The 11878-nt window shown below is 42.0% G+C and overlaps 1 protein-coding gene across 1 annotated transcript in view; it reads right to left on the minus strand.

Annotated features, from left to right (window-relative positions):
* Cdkal1 (CDK5 regulatory subunit associated protein 1 like 1) overlaps positions 1-11878 on the minus strand; it is a 651069-nt gene that overhangs the window by 616405 nt on the left and 22786 nt on the right. The window lies entirely within an intron of this gene.

Genomic DNA, 11878 nt, shown 5'->3' on the forward strand with positions numbered 1-11878 from the left:
TTGCAGAAGACCTGGGTTCAAATCCCAGCACCCACATGGCAGCTAACAACTGCTGGTAACTCCAGTTCCAGGGGATCCAACAGCCTCTTCTTTCCCCGCGAGCACTGCACGACACAGGTGCACTTACCTACATGCAGGCAATACACACATACACATAAAATAAAAATAGTAAAATTTTTAAAAAAGGAAAGAGGAAGAAAGGAAGGGAGGGAGGGGGAAGGAAACAAGGAGGGAGGGAAGGAGGAAGGAAAAGAAGGCAACCAGCATCACGGTTATTCCTATTTCTTAGGTTTCTGATGTTCATTAAAGGGGGAAATCCAGATCCTGTACTCAAGAATACTTCTGATCTGCTTCCTAAACTTATTTTCCTAACTCTAAGCACTTTCAATATATCATTCTTACTAAACCTGCTGAAATTTCACAATAATTTAAGTATATATATATATATATATATTTACACATATATATAAAATCTCAGAAACATTGTGAGGGGCTGGCAGTATTGCTCAATGGGTACAACCTAATGACCTGAGTTCAATTCCCCAGAACCAACTTGGAGGGAGAGAGAATCAGCATCCACAAGTTGTCTCCTGCCATATGTACATCATGCACATGCATATCATGCACATATGAATGGTGCAAATACACATCGTGCACATGTGCATCATGCACATGCACACACATACAAAGTAAAAATAAAAAATATTGTGAGTAGTCAAATTCTCGAAAGGTGTCATTCCTTGCAACAGCACAGTAACACTAACTGAGAGAGCTTTTCCTAACAAGACTGTCTGACAAGATGATTCAGTCTGTCTGTTCCATCCAGTGTAAGGATAGTGTTCACACCACTGTAACTACAAGACTTATATCTGTTCTACCCATTGTACCAATACTGTTCACACCACTGTAACTTAAACTCTTAGCATTTCCATTATAAAAACCTGTTTTTCAACTCTGACACCTGCCATCCATTAAAAAAAAACAAAGTTCTCCCATAGCACAGTGTTGATCCTGGAGACATCCTCCCACCTCTGCTACCAAATGTTTTGTTCATGCAGATATTAAGGGTGTGTTCTGTCTTTCCACATCACACTGATGTGATCCAAACATGAAGCTTCAATATTCCAAGGAAGGGCCCATGCATTCCAGAAATACATCAACGTGAACTGAGGGACTTGACTCAATCTTAATGATACATCAATACTGATAGGTGTCTGTCTTCCGACTCAGGAAAAACATCTAATATGGTGATATGAAACAGCAATGGGAAAATGGAGAAAAAGGTCAAAAGAGCTAAATCTGTAGTAAGAAAAGTATTACGTAATGGTGCACAGACAAGCAAAAGCAACTGGGAAGAGAGTCCCTCAGCCACAGCTAAGCAAAGGTCCACACGGAGAGCAATGGGCACTTTGCCAAAAAAAAATACCCTTTATATAAGAATTACTTTACTGTTCTTTTAAAAAAAATTATTTGTTATTTTTATTTTTTTATGTGTATGAGTGTTATGCTTGCATGTAAGTACACCCATATCATACAATGCCAACAGAGGACAGAAGAGGCTGTCAGATCCCCTGAACTGGTCCGGCAGGAGCAGTTTGTTAGCTGTCATGTGGGTGCTGGGATTCAAACCCTGATCTTCTGCAAGAACAGTCAGTGTTCTTAACCGCTGAGCCACCTCTCCAGCCAAAGAATTACTTTACTTTTCTAATAAAGTCTGCATAAAGTTTTGGTGGCAGGAACGCCTGCTCTCTCAAATACCAAATGGGCAGGCTATGTGCTCCATTCTCAACAGCCACTTCCTACAACAGCATTTTATTTAATTCCTATAATCCCACTACGCTGTGAAATTGATACTATTCTCACAATAAACAAATGTCACAGGCTTTCTGGTTACCCAAAAACACTTGAAAGCCCAATGTCAACTTCACAAATGTCACAAACTACTGCAGGTGTGCACAATCCTTCCCACCAGAAGGACCCCAAGAGGAAAGGTAACATTCTCAGCGGCCACCAGCTCTCTCTCTCTCTCTCTTTCTCTCTCTCTCTCTCTCTCTCTCTCACACACACACACACACACACACACACACACGCACACATCTGGGGAAATAATTAGTCTGTTGAGACTTAAAGGACTTGCACTGACTCCTAGGGCCAGAGTTCAAAACTGTAAATCAGCCATTCCTAAAATCCTGCCTCTACTAACAAAAAAGAACATATGCCATGTTAAGACCTGTCCTGTGACTTACATACATTACAAAGTTCTAATCATTAAATCTGGTTGAGATTTGTGAATTTCCACTAACTCATTACCAGGATTAAGGAGTAATGAGTGGGTTAGGCACAGGGAGACCAAGGTGTACAGCACAGTGCTGAGCACCACAGGCAGGGGACCAGACTCTCCAGACTGGAATCTCAGCCCCACCCATGCTATCTCTATGGCTCTGATCCTGGCTGTTCACACAGTGGAAAGCAGGAATGGAAAGGAAAAACTTCCCTCTTCACAGATCTGTGAAAATAAACACACACAAGGCAGCGAATGGCCAACAGTCAGTACTAGGTAAATACTGGCAAAACAAAAGGTACACATCACAACTCAAAATTGGGCTGATAGGAGTCCGAGCAAAAGGAAAAGCTCTGGCTATAAACCCCTTTGAAGGCTGCTGCCCTCTTCTCTACACAGCCTGGACCGGGTCTAACCTGGGCAATCGGTTACTTTCCTCAGACATTTCTCCTTATGGCCTGGGGCTTAAACACAATCCTCAGTAGGAAATCTACAGGAAAACAATCAGAACAGACATTACAGCACTGGCGGTCAAGATGGCCACCTGGTCTGCTGTAAAGGACCCAAGTCCGGAAGTAATTTCCAAGCACAGAGAAGATGCACATAAAGCATGGTTTTGGAGCTAGCACCTATAAAAACGCCTGGTATTAACTCAGCCAACAATCCTCAAACACACACACACCACACACACATGAACACATGCACATGCATACACATGCAAACACACAGGCATGCACATAAGCACACACACACATGTATGGACATGCACACATATACACAGTGATGATTAGTTTTGTTACCCTGACACAACCTAGAATGCCCTGGTAGGGAGCCCAGTCAGGGGGTCATCTGGATTAGGTTGGCCTAAGGGTATGCCTGTTAGGGGCTTTCCTAACAGGGTCACCGAAGATGAAAGACACCCTGGACATGAGCAGTGCCATTTCAGGGCCTGGGCCCTGAATGGGAAGTGGAGTGTCAGTTGAGACTCGTGGGCAAGGAGGAATTCCCTTTCTGTGACTGGATGGGACTAACTGCTTCACGTAGGCTCCCTGCAGTGCTGCACTGAAACCTGGATGTGAGCCAAACCCTCCCCTAAGTTGCTTTTGTCAGGGTGTTTTATCACAGAAACTGGAAAGGAAACTAATAAAGCAAGTGATAGGATAGACATTCCATCATAACAATGAAAGACTGGAATCAAATCATTTAAAGACAGAAAGAAGTCTAACTGAAAAGGGAGCCAAGGACATTACTCTTGCAGAGGACCTGGGTTCAAATCCCAGAACCCACATGGACAGCTAACAACCATCCATAACTCCAGATCCAGGGGACCCAAGGCCCTCTTCTGACCTCTGCAAGCATTGCACAACACGGGTGCACTTACATACATGCAGGCAGTACACTTATACATGTAAAATAAAAAAAAAAATACCGGATCTCTTTAAAAAACTTTTTCTGAAAAAAATTTTGGTGCTAGAAGGAAAATGAATTTATACACAGAACAAAATGGATAAATCCTCAAAACATCACTTTTGGGTGACAGAGCCCAGACATAAGCCACATGTTGTACCATGACTTCATATGGACAGTTCCCAAGAACAGGTGAGAACAGGCCAAGAGTGTCTACTTCAGATGGGAAGGGAAGAAGAGGACTGACTGGAACGAGGTTTGTCTGTGACAAAATCTTCTATAATATGGAAACATGTTCCAGCTTGTGGAGTGGGACTGACATGGGCAGAAAGATGGAGAAAACTCACTAACTGTGCACTTAAAGCCCAAAGTAGTGCCTCTGTATTCAGCAGCACACAGAAGGCTGAGGCAGAAGCAAGTCTGGGCTACATAGCAAGACTCTGTTTCAAAAAGAAATGATTAAAAATAATTTTGGTTACAAGGAGGGGTGCAGATCTGGGAGGGAATTTAAATATGGTAAAAAAAATATGAAATTCATAAAAACCCAATTTAAAAAAGGGAAAAATTAATTTTGGGTTTTTCAGTTGGTTGTTGTTTTCTGAGACAGGGGCTCCTTGTAGCCCTACCTGGTGTGGAACTCACTATGTAGACCAGGCTAGCCTCAATATCATAGAGATCCACTTGCCTCTGCCTCCAAAGTGCTGTGATTAAAGAAGTGTGCCACCACACCAAGCTAAAAATAATTTCAAGGGGGCTGGTGAGATTGCTCAGTGGGAAAGGGTGCTCACCTCCAAGCCTGATGACCTGAGTTCCATCTCTGGGACCCACATGGTAGAAGGAGAGAGCTGACTCTTAAAGTTGTCCTCTGACCTCCACACACATATACCATAGCATGTGTGTGCATACAAACACACTTACACACATAAACACACACAGAATAATAAATAAATGTGGCCGGGCATGGTGGCACACACCTTTAATCCCAGCACTTAAGAGGCAAAGGCAGGCGGATCTCTGAGTTCAAGGCCAGCCTGATCTACATAGGCCACCTGGAGCTACAGGGAGACCCTGTCTCAAATAGACCACAAAAAAGTAATAATAATAATAATAATAAATGTAAAAGCATTTCATTTTGTTCAATATAATTATACCAGAACTCTCAAAAGTGTAAACTTGTAACAGAAAAGGCAAATATCTTTCTATAACTCAGAGTAGAAATGTCATCCACACTTGGCAATTCAGGGGACGGAAGCTAAGAACAGTGGAGAGGTATCAAGGCAGGCTTGGACCTGGGGTCTCAGAAGACAGACCCTTCCATGATTCTCCTCCTTGTTCCTGACACCTCCCTGTAAGTCTAATCCCATCACTGGCTCATTCTTCCTCTCACCTGCTGTAGTCTGCAGAAACTCAGACCATGATACGAATAAAGCTAAGGGAAAGAAAGATCATGAACACCCACTCAGAACAGCAATGTTTGTACTAAACAGACCAGCAGCTGTGTGAGCAGAGACTTGTAAATACACCTGTTCTACAGGACTTTATGTTTAGTTCAATTTGTTCAAATCAGAGCAAGGACCTGGAACTGTGGCTAGACAAGGAAACAGTTCAGCTACACAGAACCCTATATGTTGGGTGGTTGTTCCTAGAGAACTGAACCTGCTCCTGCACTCCCTCCTCCACACAAGCAGCGCTTACTGAGCACCTATTCCAGTGTGGTATTATATGCTGAAAATGCAAAGCCCGAGTTGAGTCTGGTGGAGACAACAGAAAACTGAACAGATGGCTGCAACACACTAATACACACCGACAGGTTCAATAGTACTCACAGGCCTGGGGTAGTGCAGTGAAACATCACAGGAAAAGGCTTCCTTTGAAGCCTGATAGTGTTCTAGAAGGCAGAAAGAGAATAAAGCAGGAACCACTGACACCTACACAGGGGCCTCCTGAACGACAACCTGCACAGGGACCTCCTAAACAACACCCCACACAGGGTGGCCTAGAACTTACTATGTAGACCAGGTTGGCCTCAAACTCACAGAGATCTGCCTGCCTCTGCCTCCCAAGCTGCTGAGATTACAGGCATGGACAGGATGTTTTGTTTTTTTTTTTAATGCTTTTCTCTAGCAAATATTTCCTAATAAAAATCTTAATACAAAAGTGTCTATAGACACTGAAAGCCCTCTCCACCCCACAGCTCCCTCCCCCATGCAGACAGCTTAAGAACTGCCAAAGTTAGATCATCACAATTGAAAGGAAATGGAGACAGAGACAGACCAGCATCTTCTTTTTTTTTAAATATTTTATGTGTATACGTGTATTTCCTGCATGTAGATAAGTGCACCTGTGTCATGCAATGCCTGCAGAAGACAGAAGAGGCTGTCAGATCCCCTGGAACTGGAGTTACTTTTGGTTAGCTGCCATGTGGGTGCTGGGATTTGAACCCCAGTCTTCTGCAAGAACAGTCAGTGTTCTTAACAGCTGAGCCATCTCTCCAGCACCAGACCAGCATCTTCTTATGACAACTGTGTGCAGCCTAAACAGGAGGTGGCCCACCAAGATACTAAAATATGCCATAAGGGACTGGAAAGATGGCTCAGTGGTTAAGATCACTGAATGTTCTTGCAGAGGACCCCGGTTCAGTTCCCAGTAGCTACATAGCAGCTAACAACCACCTGTAACTCCAGTTCCAGGGTATCCAACTCCTGCTTCTGACTTCCACGGGCACTGTACAACATAGTGCAGGCAACACACTCATGCACATGAAATAAAAATGAATAATTTAAAATACAATATAAAATAAAAAGAGCAGGCATGGTGACTCACACTTGTAATCCCAGCACTCAGGAGGCTGAGGTGGGAAGACTGCTGAAGATTCAAGGTCAGCGTAGGCTACGCAGTGAGCACCAGGTCAGCCGGAGATACACGTTAGGACAGAAAAAGAATTTTAAAAATGTATTTACGTATGGTTTACATATTATAATATATATTTTTAATTACAAAATGGGTATGTGGAACATACTCCAACTTAATATTATATAGACACAAAAAATACTATACATTTTCCATAGGGAAAAAAGTTTCCTAGAAACAGCTAACTACAGGCCTCTCTCCACAGCCACTCACTGGACACTTGCTACAGAAGAGAATCAAGCTCCTGCCTCAGGCAAGGCAGCAGTCAGAGGGCGAGGCAGTCAGATGCACAGAGCTGGGGAGTACAGACATCCCACAAGAAGCAGGGCAGAGACTGAGGGGGGAGGAGGCTATAGGCCAAGCAACAGGCACCCCCAGAAGCGCATGGCCAGAAACAAATGCTATGACAGCATCAATAAAGAAAATGCAGAAAATACTGAACTCTAATAAAACAACTGAACCAGAAGCAGGCCTACAATTCCAGCACTCAGGAGGCTGAGAAAGGAAGGCTGAAGTTACGAGCCAACCTGAGCTACACAGAGACCTTGTCTCAAAAAAGATTTTTCAAACTTACCAAGAATCCTCATAAACTCATTAGAAATTGAGATTTTATGACCTGAGGGTTGGAGAGATGACTCAGCGACTGAGAGCCCTGGCTGCTCCTGCAGAGGACCCAGGTTCAATTCCCAGCACCCACATGGCAGCTAACAACCACCCATAACTCCAGTTCCAGGCAATCCAAGGCCTTCTTCTGACCTCCTCAGGCATTGCATGACATGGATGCACTTACATACATGTAAGCAATACACTCATATACATTTTAAAAAATAAAAATTAAATTAAATTTTTTTTAATGTTTATGCGCTGAAGATGCAGCTTATGGGTAAAGTGCTATTGTCGCATGTCCAAGGACCTGGTTTGATCCCCAGAACCACAAGAAAAAAAGACTGTATGATACTTCACCATACCTGATTATCAATGACTATAAGGTTTTCAGTAACGAGGAAACAGATCACTCTACTCCATAAACATGAAATCACGGCCCCTGACTAGCACCATCAAAATGGAAAGAAAGAAAAAAAAATCTGAAAAAAATTCTGGTGCTCATCAAAGCTCAAAGTGTCACTATTACATTGCTAAAAACATTATCCAAAGACAAAATAAGCTCACTGGCCAGAACATCTAAGCAAAGGCAGGTTCCCCATGGCCAGCGTAACATGCTTACACTATAACATGCTTTAATAGTCTCATAGATAATGAGTGATATTAGAATCGATCTTTTTGAATCTTCATTTTTCTGCCTTAGAAAAGCTCTTAGCACAATGTAAGTCTATAGCTAAATGCTTTAAGGCACTTCAGAGGTTGAGCTTTCAGAGCAGGCTTTCCTCTCTCTGGTCCTAAGCCTGGAGTGTGAGAGCTGCAGTCCCTGCACCTCCTCCTCCTGGCCCTTGAGTTAAAGGTAAGGGGCAAGAGAGACTAGTGATGTTTTAATAGAGCCTGTTGCCATGGAAATGACTGGCTTGCTCCTCATGAAGCACCATGACCTCATTGCAAATGAAAAAGGGAAAGGATGATTTCTGAGGCTTCAATGGAGAGAAAAATTAATGGTTAGGGAAAAAAGAACCCAAATCCTAAGCAAACTATCTGGAAAATATTGCAATGTCAAGAGCTATACTGAAATGTTTTTGGAGAACTTCTAAAAGCTTCAACCTCCAAAACAGGAATACTGTAACAGAAAAGAAAGACAATATTAACTTCACAGGCAGAAAAGCCACACACTGTCTTGGACTTGTGGTTTCTTAATAAATACATTACAACCTCAATCCTGACAGATTATGAGCAAAATCCTATGATTTTCTGTGGCTATATTATAAAATTAAACCAGCCTTATACTCCCTCCCCCAAAGCAAGCTGATCTGTCCTCCTCCTTTTTCCTCTCTCTCTTTTTGTGGTGACCCTGTTTATACAGCTTATCCCTTATCACATTGACAAGACTGGGAACCACAGCAGATGGTCCCCCCAGACATAATTCTAACAGGTTTTTTGTGCAAACAAAAGATAAAGAAGGCTACAGCAATGATTTACTGATATCTAAAGTTGAAAACTGACAAAAATACAAACTGCTTTTGCTTTACTGTTTGAACTGTTTATCCTTTAAACTACTAAGATAGATATGGAAAAAATTAAATATGACTTCAAAACTACCCAATTTTAACAGTCATTGAGTTTTGCTTTTGAGGTACCAAATGTCCTACATCACACCATTTTAAAATAATACCTTCCCTTCCCCTTGTACAAGAGAAAGGGGAAATATGTGCAAATTTCTGTCTTATAAATTCTATTTGTTTGTTATAGTGTGAAGTAAGCTACTCCTCTAGATTTTTCTTCAGCAAGGAAAATGTGCTGAAATAGAAATTTCCAGAATGTTTTCCAAAGAAGAGCTCACTGAGGATGAGCTAACTGAGCCAGATCTGGACTCCTGGTCAGAGAGCTAGAGTCTACTCTAAACAATCTACCAACTGAACATAACACACCAAATGGAAAGCGTCCCCCAAATCACTCACCCTTCAAGATTAAAGCTTGTTTACAAACCATAAAACAGAAGCTCCCTCATGACAGTGTAACAGCCAAGAGCACTGTGTTTATGATATTCCTGAAAACCCAGCGAGTGCCCCAAATGGTAATCTATAACGCAACTGACAAGTATCTGAAATAAACTACCCAGACATTGAGCAAAAATATACCAGACAGACCCACAGGGCTCTTTTAATGTAGGTCATGACTGTCAGGCCATAGCAAAAACATGGTGACCCTTGATAAACATTAACCTCGATTACATGTAATCATGCACATATTTTGCTCTGACTAACCAGTCCTCTGAATTGAGTCCTTAAGGCACAAGAAGTACCACCATCAGCCATGAGCCACTTTCCACTAAGAAAATGTCTGGCTGTCAGGCTCAACCGGAGAAGGCACAGGACAGTTTCTATCAAAAAGGCCAGAAGACACATACTGCCTCAGTTAGGATTACTTCCTCTTGTGGTATAAGGGGCAAAATAGGCCTGAGTTTTCTGCAGGAAAATTATAAAAGCAAACTAAAATCAGGCTGGTAATAGCAGTCAATCAGAGCATCTCTTGCATATTCACTTTTTGTGGAAATTAATCACCAAGTCTCTGAATAGGGAGGTGGTATTGTTAAACACTTATCCTGCAACTAACCAAAGCTAACAGAACGTTCCATGAAACCTTATGTGTGGACCAGAATTCTCCATGCAGCAGAGCAACCATGAGTGTACTCATCTGAAACCATTTCTCCACACTCAGTCACTAATTCAGGAGCAAAAGCACTGCCATCACCAAGTCAGAGGTGCAAATTTGAACCAGTTTGAGCCAGCTTGTCACACTGCCTTCCACAGCCACAAAGCAGATGTTTGATTGTGCTAGCCAGCTATTACACAGGAGTACTGAAAGCAGGACCCTAGTGGGAGACCATGCTCCAATCAGTGCAAATCCATTACTACTGGAAGAGTGGTGGGTCACAGAGTTCACCTCTGGAGGGCAGACATCATTCAAGGGAAACAATAGGTGTTCTCTGCACACTGTTTTCAAATCCAATCCGAGCCACTGTACCACGGGTAAAACATATATTTTTCTGATATCAAGGATATCCAAGATTCATAAAATGCTAAGTGTATTAAGTAAAACCTAACAGTTGTTATTTGATGTTCTGTATCCTAAACCAAACAGTATATTTACTTTTGAACACAAAATAAATGCTGTCATACATAGGAGAGTCATACATAGGAGAAATCTAATTTGGTTTTCAGAGCAACACTGTGGCATTGTGTTTAACTCTAAGACAATATACAGCATATCATGTTGAGCAGCATATTTCCTTTGAAACATTAGGTTCACTTCCATCTGCCATCTTGCAGCATGAAAAACTCCCTCGCTGAAATGTTTGCTAGTAAGAATAGCTTTAGATTTCTCTAAGAAAGCACTCAGCAGCTCCACGTAAACTGCGTCCCAAGGATTACTATGGAACACACACACTGGCTGAACTTAGAGTGTTCAAGTTTTAAACCTTAATTTACTTTGACCATGTGCACGTCAAAATGAAGGAGTGCTGTGTGGTTGCAGACACGCCCTGTTAATACTGAACACAGGCACTCACTTCAGGTCAGCACTCACGCCCAGCCTGCTTCCACAGGTGGTAAAAGTAATGCACTCATTAAAATGTATGTGTTACAAGGTTATCTCCCCAAAACAGCTCTCAAATAGAGGTAGCCTTGAAACATAAGCATTGGATATGCTAGAACCAGCCTCTAATTGTCACAAGTCTAGAGAAAATTGAACTTACTCTTGCTACCTAATAACCAATAAATTTAGTTGCTTTCATCATCAGTATCTTGGGAGAAGTCAGAGAACTGAATTGTATGATGCCAACCTGGCTGCCTCCAACACAGTTAAATGCTCGTGAACCAACCTATATAAACTAAGGCTTCTCTGTTGCTCTTGAGGCCAAAAAGGAGACTTGTTCTCATTTTGGGTGCCTTGCTGTATCTATCAATTAGGTGAAATTGTACTCTTTTCATTTTTAGTAATTCCATTCAAATTAATTTTCCCTTCTCTAATATAAACGTCAATTCTCCATAATAAAAACATAAAAGCTCAGAATAGGAGGCCTCACTTATACCAAAGAAGGTCTTTATTTTCCAAAAAATAAAATTACCTCTGACCTTCAGCAGACACAGCAGTGAGTCACCACCACCCAGAAGCTCAAATGCTTCTGTAAAATGCCTTTTCAATGTCAAGGATAAATTTGTTTCACACATGCCATACCTAAACTTAAAAAATAGTACCTTTATTAAACTCCATCCACCCAAGGCTCAAGGACCATGTAGAAGAGGGGGCGGAAAGGGAGGAGGTACAGGACCATATGGAAACAGAGTCCTACAAGCTCCTGGGAACCTGCTCATATGATTTTATGGCAGTGGTGTCTGCATACACAAGTCCCCTGCAAACTCAGGCAGACAAAAACCCAGCATAGAACTGGGGAAATGAACACAGACCCCAATTTTAGCTGAAGAAATATTGGCAACTAATTACTGCTGGGTGAAGAAGAGTTGATTTTCCTTAAGCAAGGGACTCTAAATAAGTTGACTAGACCTCACTAGATGAACTTGTACTGAGGAATGTTTGGGAACAGTAACTTGACACAACAGTCCTTAACACAAATGACAGAATGTATGAATTCCAGTGGGTGGGGGTGTCTATGGG

This window comes from Nannospalax galili, unplaced genomic scaffold (genome assembly GCF_000622305.1).
Source record: "Nannospalax galili isolate Female #2095 unplaced genomic scaffold, S.galili_v1.0 scaffold412, whole genome shotgun sequence".
Classification (NCBI taxonomy): domain Eukaryota; kingdom Metazoa; phylum Chordata; class Mammalia; order Rodentia; family Spalacidae; genus Nannospalax; species Nannospalax galili.